The sequence below is a fragment of the Pinus tabuliformis genome, chromosome 1_2, assembly GCF_031772625.1.
Source record: "Pinus tabuliformis cultivar Carrire ecotype Pingquan chromosome 1_2, CPIR1, whole genome shotgun sequence".
Classification (NCBI taxonomy): Eukaryota; Viridiplantae; Streptophyta; class Pinopsida; order Pinales; family Pinaceae; genus Pinus; species Pinus tabuliformis.
In genome coordinates, this window is record NC_142298.1 from 366,440,129 (window position 1) to 366,463,053 (window position 22,925).

Here is a 22,925-nt window from a genome sequence, read left to right on the forward strand (position 1 = left end):
CCATACAAGTTTTCCCACTAGTTGCTCACCTACTCCTCCAAGAGTGCCAACTCTTAGGATTTTTACAATTGCCCTCATCTAATCTCTTTGTTGCTCCAAAGATAACCGAACTTAGGGCTTGGAGGCTACCCTCTTATCACTAATTTCACCCATTGTAAATAACTGAACTAAGGCTCAACAAGTTGGCCTCTTAACTGCACTTTTGCTGCTCCCAAAAGGTCAATTTGTAGGGCACTATACACTACCTACTTATTAGGACATGTATATGTCTTATCCATAATACTTAGGGCTTAAAGCCAACAACTAGCAGTCCTCCAAAATCAATGTTCATAGGCTGCTCCAAAATTGTTGTTCAAAACATACTGAACAAACCTACCATCCCTAGCAAATCATTAACAAGTATACCAATCACATACCTCTCTAGGACATCAATACTAGTCTTTGAGGTACTCATTGATTTGTGCTCAAAATGAGGTACTCGACCCTCATTTAGGGCCTTTGAAATAGCTCCACGTCAACCCTAACTTCAACTTCCAAACTTGCGCAAACCTCATTATTTATCCTTTTATATTTTTGTGTTGAACCACAAGTAACTAAGGCCTTCAACTACACATCTACCATAGGTCATGTGACCACAAAAAAACACATAAACATGGCTTGACCCTCCTTGAAGACACAAAAATATAACTCAACCTGTCACAAACATTTGTGCTCGAAACATATGCCCAAAACTTCATAAGACAACTCAACCAACATCTCTCCCTATCTCAGCCTAATCAAATCTCAAGAGATAAAACATAACTCATCCTTCTCTTCACGCTAGATCATCTCCTTAGGTATGCGATTAGATCATATTGGTATTAACTTTGATGAGATGCACTTGGATGGTTTTTTAATGATCTCTACGTGTTTTCTATTTATAGACTTCTTGATGGGTTCCAATTAACACCAAGGGCCACACCACATGTGCCAATCCGACCTAAACCATTTTTTTTAACTCCATAAAAATATAAGACAAAAATTCTTTCCATTCAACCAATTCCACATCATTGGAGCCTTTGGTGCCCCTTTTCCCTTCAAGGGTGCCCCACATGCTCTTAATGATCAAACCATCAAAACCACCATGTGGTTTTGCACCCACAACTTTGGGTGAAAAGCCCACAACCTGGGTACACTTTCCCACAAGGTCCATGTGGTCCGTGGGTCAAACATCTCACAAAAACAATACCCTAGGGCATGGGAGTACATTCCAATATACACAAATCAACACTCCCTCTTAGTGAGGGAGGTACTTTCACCACTTGGAAGTATCTCATCATCATCATCACTGGTGACACTAGCCCAACTCCTAGCGTTCATTTCTACAACATACTAAAATGAACCACACTTCTCTCGGTAGTGTCTTTGTGACTAGAAGCTTCATGCTTCTTCTTCCTTTCCTTATAGGCCTTCATTACATCCCACAGTTCCTTCTTGTCAGTAGAGTTCCCCTTACTCCCCATTGACCATGTTCTCTTCTTAGGTTGTGGATTCTCCCTCTGAACCTGAATATTCCCACTAAAATTCGACTCCCTCTAAGTCTTAGGAACCTCCTACTTCTTGTCATGATCTATAGGATTTCTCGTTAGCCGATTTAGACCATACTCCCAAACTCCAATGAACACTCTAGTGGAGTTAGAGCCTCTTGGCTTGAGTCTAGATTTCCTATCCTAGAACATCATCTCAAACCCATTTTCCTTGATTACTAAGACATACAACATGTTGTATCTAATCTCTAGTACCCATAGTACATCTTGAAATCTCATCATCTGGCCTAACTCCATCCTGAATGGTACAACACTTGATCATATGATCTCTTGTTGATTCTTGTCACTAACCACCATGTGCAGCTTCGAGACCCATTCAGTTAGAGTCTTGAACACTTCACGAACTTGTCATATGCTTTGATGCACCACTGTACATGTACCATGCACTCTCATCAATAGAAACCTCGTGAGAAATTAAAGCAAAGTCTATGTCCTCCAACCTTATCGAGAGGTCATCCAGCTCAAAAGAAGTAGCAACACCAACCATCTCCTTCCCCTTCTTCTCATTGTCTCCCTTATTTCACGAACTCTCACTTGAATAATGACCATTTTCACCACAGTTATAACATTTAAGCTTACTAAAGTCCTTCTTTTCCTTTCCCTTCATCCTCCCTTCAAGAGCCACATTATCATAAGAAGTATTCTTCTTCTTATGAAGTTCCTCATCTTACAATTCTTCCTGAACGAATTCATCCAAAAACTTGTTCCAATTTGGAAACTTCTCATGAGAAATAATCCCTTTGATGAATGGCTTCCATTCCTTGGAAAACCCTTTCAAAGCAGTCTTGACCAACTCATAATCTGAAACAGTTTCATCTATGGAAGTTGGCTCATCTTGAACTTAATAAAGTCTCGTCAGATACGAGGCCACTCCTTCACCATCCAAAATCTTGGTGCTCTTCAACTTATCCTTGAATACCAACAATCAATTCGTGTTCTTTTTCTGGAACATATCCTGAAGGGATTTCCACATCTCATGGGAAAGGTTCATCCTGAACAGATGATGTATCAAGTGATATTTGACACCATCTAGGATGATCAGCTTCGCCTTCATATCCAACTCATTAGGGTCAGTCGATTTCTTGATCTCCTTGTTGGCAAACTCATAAATCTTGTTCACCATCAAGACCAGCTTGATCCTTTCCTTCCAAGGAATATAGATGGAAAATCCATCCAACCTATCCTCATATCATAGACCAATCGACAACTTCACCATTTCTATTAGGGCTTCAGTAACGATGGAATCAACTCACTCTTGAGTTGTATGTTGTGCACCCTCTAATTCACCAGCCCTTCAAATTAGCTCTGATACCATGTTGATTTTCCCATAACAGTTAAGAATCAAGTTTGAGTCTAAAATCACAATCATAGACAAACTCAAATGCCACAACACAAGCAATTTTCACAACGAAGAACATATAACAGTGAATCAACTAGTATGTAAGACAATTTTTAACCCACAACTTGTTATATTGCAAACTTTAATACAACAATCTTAGGGATCATGGCCCTTATAATCAATAATGATATAAGAATAACTAGGGCTTGATATCAACAACTATGATGATCAATCTTTCCCTAAGCAAATCACACTTGAATTACTTGATAATGTAGCATTCCATAGTAATTTGAGTCCATGTAACTTGAACACATATGGCAGGTACTCTTCCTCCTCTTATGTTTATCACAGTGACTTCTTCCACTTCAAAAAGCTTGCATCTCTAACTCAAAAATTTGTCACTATAAATTATCACTGCTCCTCCAATTTCATTGAACTTTGGCCCATATAAGCCCTGCCCACTAGCTTCTCTCCTGCTCCTCGAAGAGTGCCAACTCTTAGGGTCTTCACAATCTCCCTCTTCTAGCCTTTCTATTGCTCCAAAGATAATTATAATTAGGGCTTGGAGGATGCCATTTTATCACCAATTTTACACGCTATAAATCATTGAACTAGGGCTCAACAAACGAGCCTCTTAAATACTCTTTTTCTTCTCCCAAAGGTCAATTTGTAGGGAACTTTACACTTCACACCTATTGTGATAAGTCTGCCTCTTGTGCATAGTATTTAGGGCTTCAAGCCAACCACTAATAATCCTCGAAAATCATTGTTCATAGGTTGATCCAAAACTATTGTTCAAAACATACTGAACATACCTACCATCCCAAGAAAATCATCCACAGGAATACCAATCACATACCTCTCTAGGATGTCAATACCAGTCTCTAAGGTACTCATTATTTTGTGCTCAAGTTAAGGTACTCATCCCTATTTTAGGGCTTCTGAAACAAATCCACGTTAGCCATAACATCAGCCTCCAAACTTGTGCAAACCTCACTGTTCAACCTTATATATTCTACATTGTATTATAAGGAACTTTGGCCTTTAACTATACGTCTACCACAGGTCATGTGACCACATACTAGCACATGAACAGGGCTTGACCCTCCTTGAAGGAACAAAAATATAACTCAATATGTTATTGATATTTTTTCCACAAACATATGCCCAAAACTTCATAAGGCAACTTGACTAATATCTCTCACTATCTTAGCCTAACTAGATCTCAAGAGATAAAACATAACTCGTCCTTCTCTTCACTCTAGATCAACTGCTTAGGTCTATGGCTAGATCATATTGTTACTCACTTTGGTGAGATGCACTTGGATGGTTGTTGAATGACCTCTCCTTTTCTTCTATTTATAGATTTCTTGATGGGTTCCATTTTCCACCTAGGGTCACACCACATGTGCCAAGCTCACCTAAACAATTTGTTTAAACTCTATAAAATCATAAGACAAAAATTATTTCCATTCAGTCAACACCAGATAATTGAATCCTTTGGTGCCCCTTATCCCTTCAAGGGTGCCCCACATGCTCTCAATGATCAAACCATCAAAATATCCATGTTATTTCACGCCCACAACTTTCGGGGCAAATCCCACATCCTACGTACACTTGCCCATAGATCCCATGTGGGTGAAACATATCCCAAATCCAATACTCAAGGGCGTGGGAGCACCTCCCAAGCTAAAGAAATCAGCATAAAGGGTTTGCTACATGAATTCACTTCACTACCAAAATAACTCACAAAGACTGTTGGGCATGTTATAGAGGTTAGTACTCTAAAAAAAGAACAGTTGAATTCTTGCCACCGCCTTGTTTTGAATTTGGCAGAAACATGTTGCATGTTTCTTTAAAAAATTACCAGCCTAGTTTTTAGAATTATTATGTCTGAGAAATGAAATAAGGGAAAGAAGAGGGTCCATCAGTTTTTTCATGTTGTTGAAAAAGGGTAACTAGGTCTGATCTTCTTAATTATCATTGTACTTGTATCATTATGTATTTTATGTAAAAAGAAAAACAGAAGAAAAATAATATTATTATTTTATTGGATAAGCATGTTCTTCACGCTTCTAAGATTTTTTGATTCAAAGAGTCAAAGTCCTATTTGGACCTATTGTAAAGAAAAACGAAAAAGAATTTTTGAAAAATGTAATTTGGGTAAAATCACCTCAAGAAGCCAAGTCAACCCTCCTAGATGACAAGTCGGCTAATTGAAAGGATGTGTCTTTTCACATGTTGGAACAACTATATATTGGCATACATCCTCCTCTAATTTTACAAGTAATTTGGTTCTCCTTCTGTGATGAGTTTTGCGGTATAAAGTTGTGAAAGTTCAGAGGCTATTTCTGTGAAGAAGTATGTGATTCGTAGATCTGATATCATGCAAGTTTTATGTGATAATTCAAGTTTTCCTCTAGGAAATTATCTCAAAAATAATGTGAGCTTATGTGGCTAAATATGATGTGATTTCTTGTGATTGGAAGGGCTTGAATTGGTTTCTTAAAGGACTGAAATTTTGGCATGGTCTTGGGTCTTGGATTTCTCATGTTGATATGATTCTATAAGAAGAGAATTTTATGGGTTTTCCCTCTTGTGGGGTTTTTACCATGGGTTGAAGCCTATATCTTGTGTCCTTTGTTTTATCTGATATTCATGTTTTGTAAGTTTGGTAATTGTTTGATGAAAAGAACATAATAAACATTAATAAGTAGCGAACAACATTCACAAGCAATTATCAAAGAAGAGAAATCTACCCTAATTCTTAAGCCTCCATATTTCTCAACATGTGTTGCTTTTACAATTTCAGAAAAAACAAAGTACCATACTACCACATGAAAATTTGTATCTTGTAGTAGCACAATAACAGTTCCTTTTTCCCTCTACAAAGAGAAATTGTTAAAGTTTGTCCATATTTGTGAGAGAACCTCTAAAATGAAACCCCAAACACTGGTTGAAATGACTCTTACACAAAATGAGGGGTGGTTTTAACAAGAGGAGACCTACTGGTACAAAAAAAATCCACCAAAACCTTGAGGTTGACACCATCCTATAAAATTTTTAGTGGTTGGCATTGTTTTAAAGACTCACAAGGTTTGATGATAAGATAGCTATGGAGTTTGCAATGAATTTGAAAAATAGCTATGGAGTTTGCAATGAATTTGAAAAATAGCTATGGAGTTTGCAATAAATTTGAAAAATCCTAAGGATCAAGAATTGGTCACTGCAGTTAAGGGGCTAGTGATCTATCTCCCTTGGAGAATACCCTAATATATTGGACATTTGGAAAAAGAAACAAGTGAAGGCCACCCGAGCATTAGGGGAGGAGAGCTCACAAACATGTCAAAGAATATGGGAAGCACTACCCCATAGGATAAAAATAAGAGAATACCACTCTCTTTATTGGTTACAGGAAACACTAGGTAGATCAAGAGAAGGAATCCAAGGAATGGAAACCTATATAAGAGAATACATGATTCCACCCAACAGGTACAACCACAAATATCTCAGCTTGGGATGTCAAGTAGGTTGTTAGGGAGATGAATGAAAAAGAGCAGAGCAAAGAAAAAGATCAAGTTTCTCAAGTGTAAGCAACAGTTCCAGTATGGGGTATTGTAGAGGTAATTTAATTTCTTAAATTCCTTAACATAAATTATCAACCCGGGGGTCTGTGGACTTGCGAGGCACATGTGCACCATATGTGCTAGAGATCGTTTTCCAATTTCGAAAGAGAAATATTAATATATTAAATGAAAAATGACAATTGACATAAAAATAAATCTATTCTAGAAAGCAATAAATCACATCACATACTTCCGGAAGTAAAAATCATTTGCAAGAATTGAAAGCACACATTTGTAGAAATGAAATAACTAATCTAAGCACTTTTGCAGAAATTGAAATCATTAATCTAAAGCACACTTTGCGAAAATTAAAACACACTTGCATGAATTGAAATGCTATGCTAGAACAAACTTATCTTATTACATCCTCATGTTACATCTCCTTCCATGATTCCAAACTTCTCCAATATTACAAGTTTCACATTACAAATTCTTCCTCCTTCCTCCTCTCCCATGAAAGGAGAATGTTCTCTTATTTATACAAAAATTAAACAACTACCTCATTAATGGTGATCCACCATTCTCTCCTTAAATCCATAAAAGTCTCAACCAATTAGACACATATCCATGATTTTTCTCCATGAGATATGTTTGACTCCTATTCCAACTCTCCTTCCAATCTTGAAGAGAATTCGAAATTGAACCTTGGAGGCCACATAAGAGTGTCTTGGAAGCTTCCAAATCACCTACACATGTCACCAAACTCATTCCACCTTTAGGTATAAGTAAATACATGTTATTTTTCTAACTTTTAATCATAAATTCACTTTAAATACTTGAAACTAATAACTTTGGAAAATACAAATATGAACCCATATGGTAATGAAAATGGAGGCTAATGTAATGACAAGGTGATGAAATGAGGCAATAAAGTGGGAATGAAGGTGAAAGTGTATGACATTGTGAAGACATTTTGGAGACCCAACATACCCCCCAACTGAAGTTATTGCATGTCCTCATGCAATCTATTGCATTGATCATGATTTGATCTTTTGAATTGTCTTGCTTTTATATGAACTTTGGCTAATGTTGATTCTTCTTTCTACTTTGCATAATCATTTGATAACTTTGTTCCTTTTGCAAAGTGTCATTTTTGAAAAACATTTGATTTTAACATATTACTTTGGTTGGTTCTTGTGTAACAATAATTATCTCATTTTCATGTTGCATAAAAAGACTTTTGAAATCATTTAATCAACTATCTAATTCATTCTTTGATCATAATTTGCAAAACATATAACTTTTTGAATCATAATGCAATAGTAGTTGTTTTGGAAAAGTATGTTGGTTAGGATGAAATGTGATATAAAAGGTGATGCACGAATTGGTATCCCCTCACCCCAGCTAAAGATATTTTTAATTTTTATGAAATGAGAAAGGGAATATGATGAAGCATTTTCCAAAAATTATAATTTCAGTATTAAAGGAATTATATGATAAAAATCTAGGAAAGAACATACCTTTACTTACCTACGAAGTGGACAAATTTTGCATATGTAGAAAAGTTGTGGCTACTATTGGATCATGGAATAGAATGTAGAATTTCTTATGCTTTTTGGTTGCATAAATGGTGGATGAAGTTGTGAAAGTGGAATATTTATTTATGTTGTTAAATCTGTTGTATCTGTTACAAAATGATGAAGTGATATAGTCTCCACCTGCTATAAAACCCAATGGTACAATTCTAGTCATGCGAATAAATGTGTTGTTGTCGAGCATGAAGAGAAGTCATTGGATTACCGACCATTAATGAATGTTGTTAACCAATGCGAGGCAAACTCACCATTAATGTCAATGAGTGCCAAGGTACCTAAGTACATCTTGCGAAGTGCGAATAGATGAGCTGATGTCGAGCCACTTACAAGATCCAACGATCAAGGGACATTGATGTATTCCCATGATTGTCAGCGAGAGAACTTGTCATTAAGGCATACAAGCCTCAAGGTACTAATAAGGACTATAGCCTTGAACCTAGATAATGTGCTGATGTTTATAGACCAAGAATTGTTAGAAGGGAGGCCTTAATGAATCCTCCATCATCTAACGCGAGCATAAAATAATAATTTTGAAGGACTATGTATGAAATTTTTTGCAGTGGATCAAGGTTTATTTGACAAAATGAAAAGGGAAATGGAATGAATTAGCTTTGTAGGGGAGATGAATGGTTTTATTGCTGGGTTACAGGTTAATGAAAGCGAGGCAAGAAAGTATAATGACTATGAAGGAAAATGAGATGAAGATTTTATTGTTTGAATGAGTAGGAATGTGATGGTAAAACTGGTATCTGAGAGGCTTTCAATTGGTGTGATGGATCTGATTTGACATTATTTACCCAAAATCATGTTCTCATGCTTGGATATCTCATCTTTCATGTTACTTTGATCATGTTCTTTTTGAAAGAAATGTGGTCTTTGAGAGACATTGTTTTGCTTATGGTCATCTGTTTATCTTCCTGGAACCTGGAAAAATACTTAGTACATTTTTTGCAATAAAATGTAAGATTATCAAAAGAGAGAGGTGATCAATCTCTATATTTATGATATTTACATAAAAAACTGAGAATTGGTACTAATAAAACAAATTCATGAAAGACAATCAATTGAATTTTTATCTTTTTTCGAAACTAGTGCCTTTGTTTACTTGTCATGTCTTGTTAGCAATTTCTTCATTCTTTTACTGTTTCAAATTATGATGAAATCTTTCTCATTGTGTAGATCTCATCGATATCTTTCCATCGACGTTTGAATCGTCGAAAACCGATGTCGTATGAAAAAGTTACGCTTATTTGAAATTTTTGTGAAACAATGAAAATAGTCATGTGTAAATGTGACATGGAAACATGATGTTGATGTGAAAGATGAAGTAGAAAAATGATATGGCATGTTGATCATGAATTTCTGATTAGAATGCATTGTTGACAAATAGTTCATTGAGTTAAATACAAAGCTACATAATTGTTTTTCAGCTGCAGAATGTGCACAGTTTCTGTAGCTAAAATCCTGAACAGACAGTTAAGTACACACAACTATGTATTTTTGTTATGAAAAAATAATTAGTCCAATCTTTAAATTAAGTAGTATCTCTTCCAAAAAAACTAGCAATTACCCTACTTGTTTTATTGATTATTTATTGGAAAATGAAAAAGAGCAATTTTTTATTAAAAATGCAAGGAATTTCCAATCTTCTTATTTACTTGTAAACTTTCAATGGCTGAAAAATGGCAAAGAGATTTGTTTGTTGTTCCATTGCTTCATGTATATTTTCTCTATCAGGTCCTCTTATACTGGATCACCCACTAACAATGAGTGAGACTCTCCATGAATCTTTGTTTCAGAAATATCGTATTGTTGCATACCTCCAATCAAAGTCAATGCAACTGCAAGCTTTGTTGTGAATAAGTCATGTCTTTGTGGGCAAATGGCTTGCAAGATTATATTTCTTCCCTTCACTAAATTGCCTTTGAAACGCACCCAGAATTTTTTAAATTGCCCAATTACTTCCTCTGAGATGTCAATTGTTGATTAGTCCACCTTATATGATTTGCAAGCAGGCAATGGACGCGAAGGAGATGACTTTTTTCTGCTTTAATCTCATTATCAACTGCCCGATGCACTCTGTGAAAGTATTGTTGTCTGCTTGGAAATGATCGATGTCAATGCCATCAAGATGGTTGTCGCTTATTATCTTTGAGAGCGAGGAGACGACATTGTCTACCCAGGAAGACACCTATGATGGCTTGAACTCCACGGGCTGCCTATTTATGGAGTCCCCGCCTACGCTGAGGGTGACCTTCACATTTGTGTTGGGCCTTTATGGCCTGCACGTCCTAGGGGTAAGATTTTGGTGTCCCAGTAGATACTGAAGTTTCCATTTTTGGGAACAGGGGATCCAAAATCCATGGTGTAGTCGATGACAAAAAATGAAATGAAACTCCACAACGGGATTTATGGGCACGTCTAAGAATGTCACATTTTTGAACAACATCTGAACATCATCAATAGGAGGGGAATGGTAAGGAGTGAATGTCAAACTCAGTCCTATTCCTCTACTGTACTCGAGAAATTTACTGAGGGGAAATTCTCGAACTCATCAAATTAAAATGAAAACAAATCTAAATCATTATTCGAGCATGTCCTAAAGTGGTGTAGTTCCTTCGAGGAATGAAATCATACCATCCTTCCTCCTATCAATAAAATATATATCAAATTCAAGAATCCAATCGAATTCTGTCCATCAAATGCAAATGAAAGTGAAAAATTACAATTTATGTTTAAATGAAAATCAAGTGAAGATTGGCACTCATTTCAAGTCCATCATGTTTAGGTTCAAAGGTCCAAGTGGTAGTGTTATCACCCCAAGAAACTCTCCTAGGTTGTATCTCAGAGATGCTCGGGAACATTACAAACTCAACAAAAATGTTGAAAATGGTGGATGAATGGAAAGAATGATGCATATTCAAGCCAGATAACCACTTCTACTATGCTTAACCCCAGACATGGGTGAACACCCCCAGACTATAAGGCTTTATACCACCAATTACTCACAGTTTGAGTAGCAGGTGAAGATGGAGAATACTAATCACACCAGAAAATGCACAAGACCCTGTGATGGCCAGTTGCAACCAGTAAGGAGGTCTGCAAATATATTTCCTAATGCACAGATAGGATGACAGCTCTCTGGCATTAAAATAGCAGAAACCTGCATACAAATTCAATGATACATACTAGATTCTAACACAGAGGTGGGATGACAGCCCCTCTAATTCTAAACATCAAGAGCAGATGAAAAATGCATAACAGGAACAACCTGGAACAAAGAAGAAGAAGTGGAAAGTGAGCAATTAACAACAAAAGAAGCTTGCATTAGCTGAAAATGAAGACCAGACACTGCAGGTATCACAGTGGTTACAGTCTCCAGAAGTTGAAATTTACATCAAAATAACATTCATCAACCATTTTCCAACATTTTTGTTGAGTTTGTAATGTTCCCGCGCATCTCTGAGATACAACTGAGGAGATTTTCTTGGGGTGATAACATTAATGGGCTCCGTTGCCGGGGAGAGGATATTGAAGATCAACTTCCCTGGGAGAACGACACAGTTCTAGATTTTGATGATAGACAAGGTCTGGGCACATTTTTGGTTGTAATCATCTATCTGGCGACTCCACTGGAGGAAGACCAATTTTTGGCGACTCCACATTGAAGTTCTGGCTCAGTTTGTGAGACATACTCGAAGAAATCCTTAGAAATCACCAGCTGAACCAGTGCCTGACCCTGAGAGGACTGTCAAATCGAAGAAAGCATCACAAAAAGGGGCATCAGGATCAGGTAAGCCCAAGAAATCTTATTTGTCTCTGCATGAGGAGTTTTTAGTTGAAAATACACAGTTTGAAGACTTAGAGCCTAGTGCTGCTAGTGAACAAACACCTGCAGAGATTAATACAGCCCCTTGTCCATCTAGTTCCCCTTTGAATCTCAGTCTGAAGAAAGTTTCCCATACAGTCCAGAAAATCCCTTTGTCTCTATCATCCATTTCATTGTTGCATACTGCTCAATCTGCCAGTGTTCCTCCACATACCCCAATCATGGCAGGCCAACAAGCACCCACGAAGATAGAAAGAATTGTTGCTGCTAGATATGGACCCTTGGTCTTGCCGGTTCCTTTAAATCCTATGCCTGTGGGAGAATATCAGAAATATATGCCTAAATTCACTGGCACAGAGGGAGTAACAACTGAAGAACACCTTGAAGCTTTTTACAGTTATGCTAATAACTTAGATATAAGTGAAAATGATATATGGATGAGAGTTTTTGTCCAGAGCCTTGATGGAGAGGCCAAAAAGTGGTTCAGAGAACTAGCTCCTAGATCTATTGTTGATATTGAAGCCTTAGATGATGCATTTTTGAAGCACTGGGGAGATAAAAAGGACTTGTTGTATTACCATACTGAGTTTGGTAACCTGAAGAGGGAAAATGGGGAATCATTGCCTGATTTTAATAAAATATTCAATCGTATGTATAGTAAGATACCAGCTGAGGTAAAGCCTACCCCCACCTCTGCCAAACTCACTTATGCCAATGCTTTTGACTCTGATTTCTACCTATTGTTGAGAGAAAGGAGATGTGCTACTCTGGCAGACATGCAGGATGCAACCCTAGAAGTAGAGTCTAATATCATGGCTGCAGAAAAGCTCAAAGGTCAAGCTGATAGAAGGAGGCAGAGAGGTCAGGCTTCTACTTCCTCTGCATCATCTTCAGAACCTAAATTAGATAAAATGACTAAGATGATAGAGTCATTGGCTGCTGAAATATCTAAGCTGAAGGTTGAGCAAAATTCAGGAAAAACAAGGCAGCAGAACACATTTTCTCCAAGAAATCCCATTCCATTCAGAAGAGAAAATGAGCAGTTACAAATAATTCAGAGGGGTAAAGAATCAAATGAAGAATACAAAGTTAAAGCTCCTTTCCAGAATGTAGTCATGGAGGAGGAACAATTTGAAGATGAGGATGAAATTCACTACATGGAAGATAAAGGTAGCACTGCATTTTTTACTTTGGCTGCTTATGAAGAATCATTGCTGTAGGAACAAGATAGTCAAGAATGGGATAGAGAAGCTGTCCTACAAACTGGTGAACAACAAAGATATAATCTGAGGTTAAATGAAAAAAATGTCAAAGAGAATCATGCCCAAAGAGCTGCTGTCCAAACAGAATCACAGAATATCAAGCAGAAAAGACCAGCAGCTGATCTAGTCATCCTCAAAGCTCCATTTCAAGAGGTAAGAGGTTTTGATAAGTTACCTTCCTCTTTCAGCCTTGAGTCAGAAGTTCAAAAATTGAAAATATCTGTGCCTCTGGTAGAGTTGGTAAAGAGTGAAATATTTAGAAAGCCTATCCTTGAAGCTCTTGAGTTGGAAATCACACAAACCTCCACTGATTCTGTCAATTTGCAAGATGATAAGCCTGCCATTGTGCTTAGCCCCATGATTGACCATTCATGACAAAATCCTCCCCAAATTCCTGCTAGATACAGGGGCCAGCCACAATTTAATGCCTAAAGCTGTCATGGAAGAGTTAGGCCTTGATATCACCAGACCCTATCATGATTTATTCTCTTTTGATTCAAGGAAAGTGAAATGCCTAGGATTGATCAAAGATCTAGCCATTACTTTAACTTAGCTACCCATGAAGAGTATGGTGATGGATATTGTGGTAGCAGATGTGCCTCCCAAATTTGGCATGCTGCTGTCTAGAGGATGGATTAAGAGACTAGGTGGGACATTACAGAATGATCTATCTTATGCCACTGTCCCAGTTTTTGGAGGGGAAAGCAGGAGATTGTACAGAGAAGCACAGTTGGCATACATTATAAGTGATGAGAAGAATCCTACTAATCATCCTATATATGCTATGGACACTGATTTTGGAGCATGTATCCTCCAAATAGAAGAATCCTAGAAGGCCTCAATGCAGCTCAGGAAACCAACAAATCAGGCCGAGAAAGAGCAAGGAAGTCAGGTTTGGGAGATGTTCTTTGATGGAGCATGTTCCAGGGAGACTGCAGGAGCAGGGGTGGTGCTGATATCTCTAGAACAAAAAAGCACATAGCTGTCTTTTAAGCTGGCTTTTCAAGTCACAAACAATATAGCAGAATATGAAGCTCTGCTATTGGGCCTTAATGCAGCAAAAGATAAAGGAATCAGGAACATTAAAGTGTTTGGAGATGCTGAATTGATCATTCAGCAAGTAAATAAAATGTTTCAAGCAAAGCACCCAAGGCTAAAAGCATACATAGATGAGGTATGGAGACTAAAAGATTCCTTTGAAAATTTCTGTATTTCATATATCCATAGAGCCAAAAATCAGCTTGCTGATTCCCTTGTTGTTTCTACTAGTCTATTTATTCCTCCCATGCCTCCCAGACTAGTTTATAAAGTCCAAACGAAATACATACCATCCTTGTCTGATAATGTCCAACATTGGAAAGTTTTCGATGATGATGATGAGTTAAATAGGTTTCTACAAGTCATTGATGAGTTTTCCGAAATGCAAATTGACCAAGAGAATGAAGCTTTGGAAGAAAAACCCCAATCCCAGCTTAGAAATAAAATTGGTAAAAATAGCATTGTCTAGCTTCCCAACAATCATATTCCTAAGGGTTTAATTCCTCTAGAAAGACTGTTTGACCAGAATGATGTGCCTTACAAGGCTGCCCAAAAAGAAGACCAATCTGCAGTCTGTAAGCATGATATAGGGAGTCCAGGTCAGCCTAGATACATAAATTTGTCCACTCATCTGTCTGCTGACCAAAGTTCTGAATATTGCAATTTAATGAGGCAATTTGCTGATGTGTTTGCCTGGGAGTATAGTGATCTGAAAACGTATGATAAGAACATAATCCAACATAAAATCCCTCTGGAGAAAGACACTATTCCTTTCAAACAGAAGTTGAGACCAATAAATCCTATGCTTCTTCCTCTAATTGAAAAATAAATTAAAAAACTGCTGGCTGCCAAGATTATAGTTCCTCTTAGATATTCCAAATGGGTAGCCAATCTAGTAGTGGTGAGGAAGAAAAGTGGAGAAATCAGACTATGTGTTGATTTCATAAACTTGAACAAATGCTCAAAGAAAGATAATTATCCCCTACCAAAGATGGAGCATTTGTTGTAGAAGGTCTCAGGAGCCAAAGTAATGTCTTTCCTGGATGGATATTCAGGTTTTAATCAGATTTTTGTGCACCCAGATGACCAAGAGAAGGCTGCATTTACCACTCCTTGGGGCACTTTTATGTATGCTAAGATGCCTTTCAGATTGATGAATGATGGAGCTACCTTTCAGAGAGCTATGGATATAGCATTTGTAGGAGAGAAGGATAGATTTGTCCTTATCTACCTTGATGACATAACAATATATTCCAACAGCCATCAAAATCATTTGCAGCATTTGAAAAAAGTGTTTCTAAAGTGCAGAAGGTTTGGGATTTCAGTCAATCCCAAAAAATCACAATTTGCTTTAGAAGAAGACAAACTGTTGGGACATATTGTTTCTGCTGCAGGTGTCTGGATTAATCCAGAAAGAGTAAAAGCAATACAGACTTTGTCTGTCCCTAGATCAAAGAAAGATGTCCAATCCTTTTTGGGCAAAATCAATTTTGTGAGGAGGTTTATACCAAATTTTGCAGAACTGGTGAAGCATGTTACCTCCATGTTGAAGAAAGGGTCAGAGGTTAGATGGATTGATTCAGCAACAAAATCATTTGAGTCTATTAAAAAGGCTATTATGGAAGCTCCCACTTTGATAAATCTAGATTTCGGCAAGGAGTTCCATATATTATCATTTTCCTCTGAAGACCCCATTGCAACAGTTTTATTGCAAGCAGATGAAGAATGTTCAGGGCATCCGGTGGCATTTTTCAGCAAGAACTTGAGCGATGCTGAACTGAGGAATGATATTATTGAAAAACATATGCTCTTATCAAATCCTTGAAAGCTTTCAGAGTTTATATCTTGCATTCCAAGATAATTGCATATGTACCCTCTGCTGCAATAAAAGATGTCTTAACACAACCTGATATTGATGGAAGAAGGGCAAAATGGATTGCAAAGATGATAGAATTTAATATAGAACTGAAGCCCACCAAGCCGGTCAGAGGTCAGGGTCTTGCCAGATTATTGGCTGGAGAAAATTACAGATCATTAGATATTGATTTCCTGTGCACAATTGCAGAAATCAGTCAGACAGGTGAAGAAGAGGAAGCAGCTGAACCAGACAGAAAGAAGTCAGTGGCTGAGAATCTTGCTTCTTGTGTTTGGTATTCTGCAATAGTTAATTTCTTGCTGAAGCTCGAAATCCCTTCAAGATTTACTCAAAGTCAAGCCAGAACTATTAAGCTTAGGGCAGCTAAATATTGCATTAATGAAAATCTGCTCTACTGGAGGGATCCATCTGGAGTGCTTTTGAGGTGTCTAGACAAAGGATAGTCAACAGAAGTCATGCAACAATTTCATTCGAGCATGTGTGGAGGGCATCATTATTGGAATACTATAGCCCACAAAATCCTCGGAGCTGGATACTATTGGCCCTCCTTATTTTATGATGTATTTTCATTTATTAAATCTTGTGATAGGAACCAAAGATTTGAAGGAAAACAACAGTTAAAGTCCCTACCCTTAAAACCAATACATGCAAAAGGACCTTTTCAGCAGTGGGGCTTGGATTTTATTGGAGAAATCAATCCACATTCTAGTGGCCAACATAGATGGATATTAGTAGCCACTGATTATTTTACCAAGTGGATCGAAGCAGTCCCTACCAGGAAGGCTGACCATAATGTGGCCATGAAGTTTTTAATTGAAAATATCTTTAGCAGATTTGGTTGTCCACACAAACTAGTCACAGACAATGTAGCAGCCTTTAGGGCAAAAGAATTGGTGGATATGCGTGATTCGATGGGTATTAAACTAGTTCATTCCACCTCATATTATCCTCAAGGAAATGGTCTAGCAGAATCTTCAAATAAAAGCCTGATAAGGATAATTAAGAAGCTGCTGGAAGACAATAAAAATAATTGGGATTCTAAGCTCAAGTATGCACTGTGGGCCGACAGAGTGACCATTAAGAAATCCACAGGGAATTTTCCTTTCAAGCTGGTATATGGTGCTAAAGCTGTATTCCCAATTCAATTAACTCTCCTTGTGGAAAAATTCCTTCAAGAAGAGCAGAATGAGGAAGGAGACATGGCAAAGAGGATCACTGATTTAGCAGAAGTACATCAAATTAGAGAACAACTGGTTGAAAGGGCTGCAACACATCAGAAAAAGATCAAGGAAGCCTTTGAAAAAGGGACAAAATCAGATAATTTTCAGGTTGGGGACTTGGTTTTGAAATGGGATGCATTGAAGGAAAATAAAGGAAACCATGGGAAATTTGATGCTTTCTGGATAGGGCATTTCTTCATTTCTCAGATTCAAGGGAACAACACCTTTATACTAAAAAGTATGGGAGGAGAAGCAGTTTTTGATGATCCAGTTAATGGGCGTTTTCTGAAAATATATGTGGTTTAAGGTCTTTGGGCCTTAAAGTTGTAAATACTTTATTTTATTAGTTTATTGTAAGCAAAATAGACTCCATGCCCAATGGAACGCTAGGAATTTTCGCTAATTTGTTTTTGTCAGGAAGGCATTGATCTACAGGTTCTTGAGACCTCACAGGGAGGATCTCATCCCCAGAAGGAGCTAGTGTTAGCTCTGCTACATAATTTGGTTTTTTCCGGGTCAAAGACACTGTGACCGTGTGTTTTTTGCAAAAAGGGAGCTTGCAGCAGTTCATTTGATCCTTCCCCTTCATTTGCTTTATACCCTTATAACTCCCACTACCTCCGTTTCCTCCTCCCCTTCCGTTCTCCTTATTCTCCCTTAACCCCGTTATTGCTATTTTCCTCTATAATCCTTTGTAAATCCCATATTAACCCTTTTTCCCCTCGGGTCCCGGGCGCCAGGTTAAACCTATGTGACCGCGGTCATATAACCGCGCGCATGCAAAAAAGCGCTACCGCCGAGGCCCTCACCTGTCACATCAATCAATAAACGTACATGTTAGATCCCACCGTCCGATCGTTCCTACCATATGATCCGACGACATTCGCTGATCCTCATCCTGCAAGCCGCGCATGAAATAACCTGCGGGAAGAGTGGTTTCCCCACCGTAACGTCTGTCATGAGTCGCAATCTGATTGCATCGCGCCCCCGCATACGAAAACTGCCTGCCATCCTGAAGCAGTGCGGGGAAACCACTTACCGCCCACACATACATTCCCCCACTTGTTAACCTTCTCACACCTTTCCCACGTGATAACCGTTGGATCTGCCACGTCCAGATCCAACGGCCCATGTTCTCCCCGCTCACATTTCTCCTGATATCCCCTGCAAGTTGATCCCCACCATCTATTTGCGAGATTTGACGGTTCATATTCACTCTGCCCCGCGTCTTCCCATCACCTCCCGCCATGAGATCTCAGCCGTTCACCAGTTCCATCCAATGGCTAGCATTCATTCCCAGGCCCTCGTTCATTTCCCATACGGTCTTCGTGTTTTTGGCCTATTCTGTACCCCGAAGGAGGAAGGAGCCCATGATCCAGCACTCTGCGTATTAAATCTGCAACAACCGCATTCAACCAGCAGCACGGCCAGGGAAGGAAAGTACAACCTTGAGCAGTTAAACACCTTCAGCAGTTATGGAACTTGTTCCATACAACATTCCACCGGTTCGTGGAGTACAACAGAGTACCAAAAAGGGTCATTTTGTTCATTAAAATAGTCATATTGTATCAGAGGCCCATATCAAATAGTTAATGTGGTTGGTTCTCAGTTATGACCCCTCCACGCATAGCGTAGCAGATTTTTTGTAATCAACCTCCATATATACCCAGAAACAAGATGTAATGAGGGTTGATGAATGTTATTTTGATGTAAAGTTCAACTTCTGGAGACTGTAACTACTGTGATACCTGTAGCATTTGGTCTTCATTTTCAGCTAATGAAAGCTTCTTTTGCTGTTAATTGCTCACTTTCCACTTCTTCTTCTTTGTTCCAGGTTGTACCTATTATGCATTTTTCATGTGCTCTTGATGTTTAGCATTAGAGGAGCTGTCATCCCACCTCTGTGTTAGAATCTAGTATGTATCATTGAATTTGTATGCAGGTTTCTATTATTTTAATGCCAGAGAGCTGTCATCCTATTTGTGCATTAGGAAATATATTTGCAGACCTCCTTACTGGTTGCAACTGACCATCACAGGGTCTTGTGCATCTACTGGTGTGATCAATGCTCTCCATCTTCACCTGCTACTCAAACTGTGAGTAATTGGTGGTCTAAAGCCTTGTAGTCTAGGGGTGTTCACCCATGTTTCGGGTTAAGCATAATAGAAGTGGTTATCTGCTTGAATATGCATCATTCTTTCCATTCATCCACCATTTTCCAACATTTTTGTTGAGTTTGTAATGTTCCCGAGCATTTTTGAGATACAACCTAGGAGAGTTTCTTGGGAGGATAACAGCTAGAACGAATTCGGCCTTTTGTGAGGCATTTCACTGGTGCTTCTTCCAGGCCCTTCAAAGTTGTAGCGAGCGTATCTAATCTGCTGAAGCTTGATAATGCGCCAATGTAATCATTGAACATATGGCTATTCGCACCAACTTTCACAAAATTGACAAGATCATTTTTCCAAGTGAGGTACTGAATCATCAATCACTTGTATATTTTATTGGATTTGATCTTTTGGTAATCATGACAGACTTTGCTTCTTCCTTGGCATGCATTTGATCTTGGTGTTGGTTTCCTTACAATGTTTCCTACTCCAAAAGTTTAAACCTGTTCTTGCATTCAGTGTACTGAGATTCTCGTTCTCCTCCAAGCACCAAATTCAATTATAAATTTCCTTTAGATTTTGAGCCCTTGCACCTCTATGCAGATCCCCATTCAAGACAAAACCATTCATGAAGATCGAATGAGGGCATGGTCTGGTCGTCAATGGTTCCAACCCCGTCCTCCACAAATGCTTCCACATCCTTCCATGCTTTCAATCCTAGACTCCATACCTCCATTGTCGATTTCTTTACAAGAGATGAACAGATGCTAGTGCAACATGTTTTTGCAAAGGATATATGGGGTGCTTCTCAGTCTTTGATAGGTCAAAGGTTAAAGGAGCATTGTGCATCCAAAACTTCTGTCACTTAATTATTACATGCAGTGCCCTTGCCATCTATTCTTGATCTGGTGAACACGAGCACCTCATGGCCTATGCCATTGCAAACCCTCCATCATAAGGTCCAAGATGACCTCCATAGCCACATAATGGCTCTTCTTCATTAAAACATGGAAAGAAGGTGCTAAATTCTTATTCGCTTCCCCTCAGTAACTGCACCAAGGACATAAACAAATTTAAAGTGTCCAAGTAGAGAACCAACGAGGCCCCAGATGTACTGATCATAAGTGTACCTTTTTATTAGTTTATCAATATCATAAATGATATATCCAGAGAATATGAGTACTCTCAAACCTCCATAAATGGTTGTTGAGAGAGAACCAAGAGGAAATAACACCTGGATAAAACTTAATAGGATGAGGACAATAAGGTTGGAAAACATAATTGGACCCAAGAAATTGAAATATTTGCCCTTCTTTGTTGCCAAAAATGTGTAACCAATTAGTAAGAACACCACAATTGCTGTTAATATGAATGCCTCCAGAACTAGCATTCCTTTTGTGTACGCATAGGATATGCCAACAATGAGGCTTAGAACAACAGTAAACACTCCCAAAAATGAAATATTAACCGGATTTTTCTGATGATAGGCACAAAGATGGCACATCAAGGTTTAAAGGTAAGATTGAGATGCCCAACAAGAGGCCTAGGGTTTTAACCAGGAAAAGACTGATGGGTGAGTACAAAACCACAACTGCAGTGGCAATTATGGTAAAAACCAATTGTGTGCTCAAGATTCAATACACTTTCCTTAGGAAATCCCATCACATTGCATTGTTTGGGATAAAATACTCCCGAAGGGAAATACCCAGGATCCTTCAGGATAATATGGTTTGGGTTTAACAAGTGTCCTGTTGAGATCCCGAGAAAGGGGAATATCATTTATGCACTCGACTTATATGATAGAGAGAGGGAGAGGATAGTTCATTGATACATACTTGATAATACAACCACATACCATGTTGGGGAAATACAAAACTTCCTAAGCTCACCTGGAATTAATAATAGTAGGGAAAGATCGAATTGCTTGCCTTAAATAACAATAGGGGCCGTTCGAGAGATCTCCAGATGCCCCAGTGGAGATGGAATGTCAGCTCCAGAATGATACTAATTGGTCCTAGGCCTAGTGGAAGGAGGGATTGGTTCTCTATCCATCACCCCCTACTATTATAATAAAGTCCAACCACTTAACTCATTTATTTGTAACCAATGGGCACCTGATTCTTGGCGCGATCTTTGCGATCTGAAACTTGGCATATATCCCAATTTTCATGGAATTTTAGGATTTTTAGAACTATTTCAATAGCTAGGATCTTGCATTCAATCCCATGAAAACATTATTCCCTACAAATTATTAGAAACTGGGGTGGATCATACAGCTCCACCAAAAACTAAAAAAATAAAATTGAAAACTTAAAAAGAAACTTGTCAACGTTGATTTATTATCTATCTATCTATCTATCTATCTATATATATATATATATATATATATATATATATATATATATATCTATATCTATATATATATGTATATATATATGTATTCAAAATCTAGTAAAGAAACTAATTAAAATTCTATGCAGCAAAATGATTTCTATGAGAAAAAAATGAAAAAAAAAAATAGAAAATGAAATTGCATTTTAAAATGAAAACTAAGATTAAATGAAAAATGAATTTGAAAAACAAAATTAAAAAAACTTGAAGTTGATCAGAAATTCTAAACAAAAAGGAATTCGAAATCAAAGGTTGATCCCTATGTGAGCCTCCCCAACAACAATGCGAAAATGTAGAGGGGGTCCATGGACTTGCGAGGCACATGTGCACCATATGTGCTAGAGATCGGTTTCCAATTTCGAAAGAGAAATCTTAATCTTTTAAATGAAAGATGAAAATTGACATAAAAATAAATCTATTCTAAAAAGCAATAAATCACACCACATACTTCCGGAAGTAAAAATCATTTGCGAGAATTGAAAACACACATTTATAGAAACGAAATAACGAATCTAAGCAGTTTTCTAGAAATTGAAATCATTAATCTTAAGAACACTTTGTGAAAATTAAAACACACTTGCATGAATTGAAATGCTATGCTAGAACAAACTTATCTTATTACATCCTCACGTTACATCTCCTTCCATAATTCCAAACTTCTCCAATATTACAAGTTTCACATTACAAATTCTTCCTCCTTCCTCCTCTCCCATGAAAGGAGAATGTTCTTTTATTTATACAAAAAAATAAACAACTACCTCATTAATGGTGATCCACCATTTTCTCCTTAAATCCATAAAAGTCTCAACCAATTAGACACATATCCATGATTTTTCTCCATGAGATGTGTTTGACTCTTATTCCAACTCTCCCAATCTTGAAGAGAATTCGAAATTGAACCTTGGAAGCCACATAAGAGTGTCTTGGAAGCTTTCAAATCACCTGCACATGTCACCAAACTCATTCCACCTTTAGGTATAAGTAAATACATGTTATTTTTCTAACTTTTAATCATAGATTCACTTTAAATACTTGAAACTAATAACTTTTGAAATAAAAATATGAACCCATATGGTAATGAAAATGGAAGCTAATGTAATGACAAGGTGATGAAA

The 22,925-nt window shown here is 37.8% G+C and overlaps 1 pseudogene; it reads right to left on the reverse strand.

Annotated features, from left to right (window-relative positions):
* Positions 1 to 20,448: 20,448 nt before the first annotated feature.
* Positions 20,449 to 21,068, reverse strand: LOC149205893 (BI1-like protein pseudogene; annotated as a pseudogene).
* Positions 21,069 to 22,925: the final 1,857 nt, after the last annotated feature.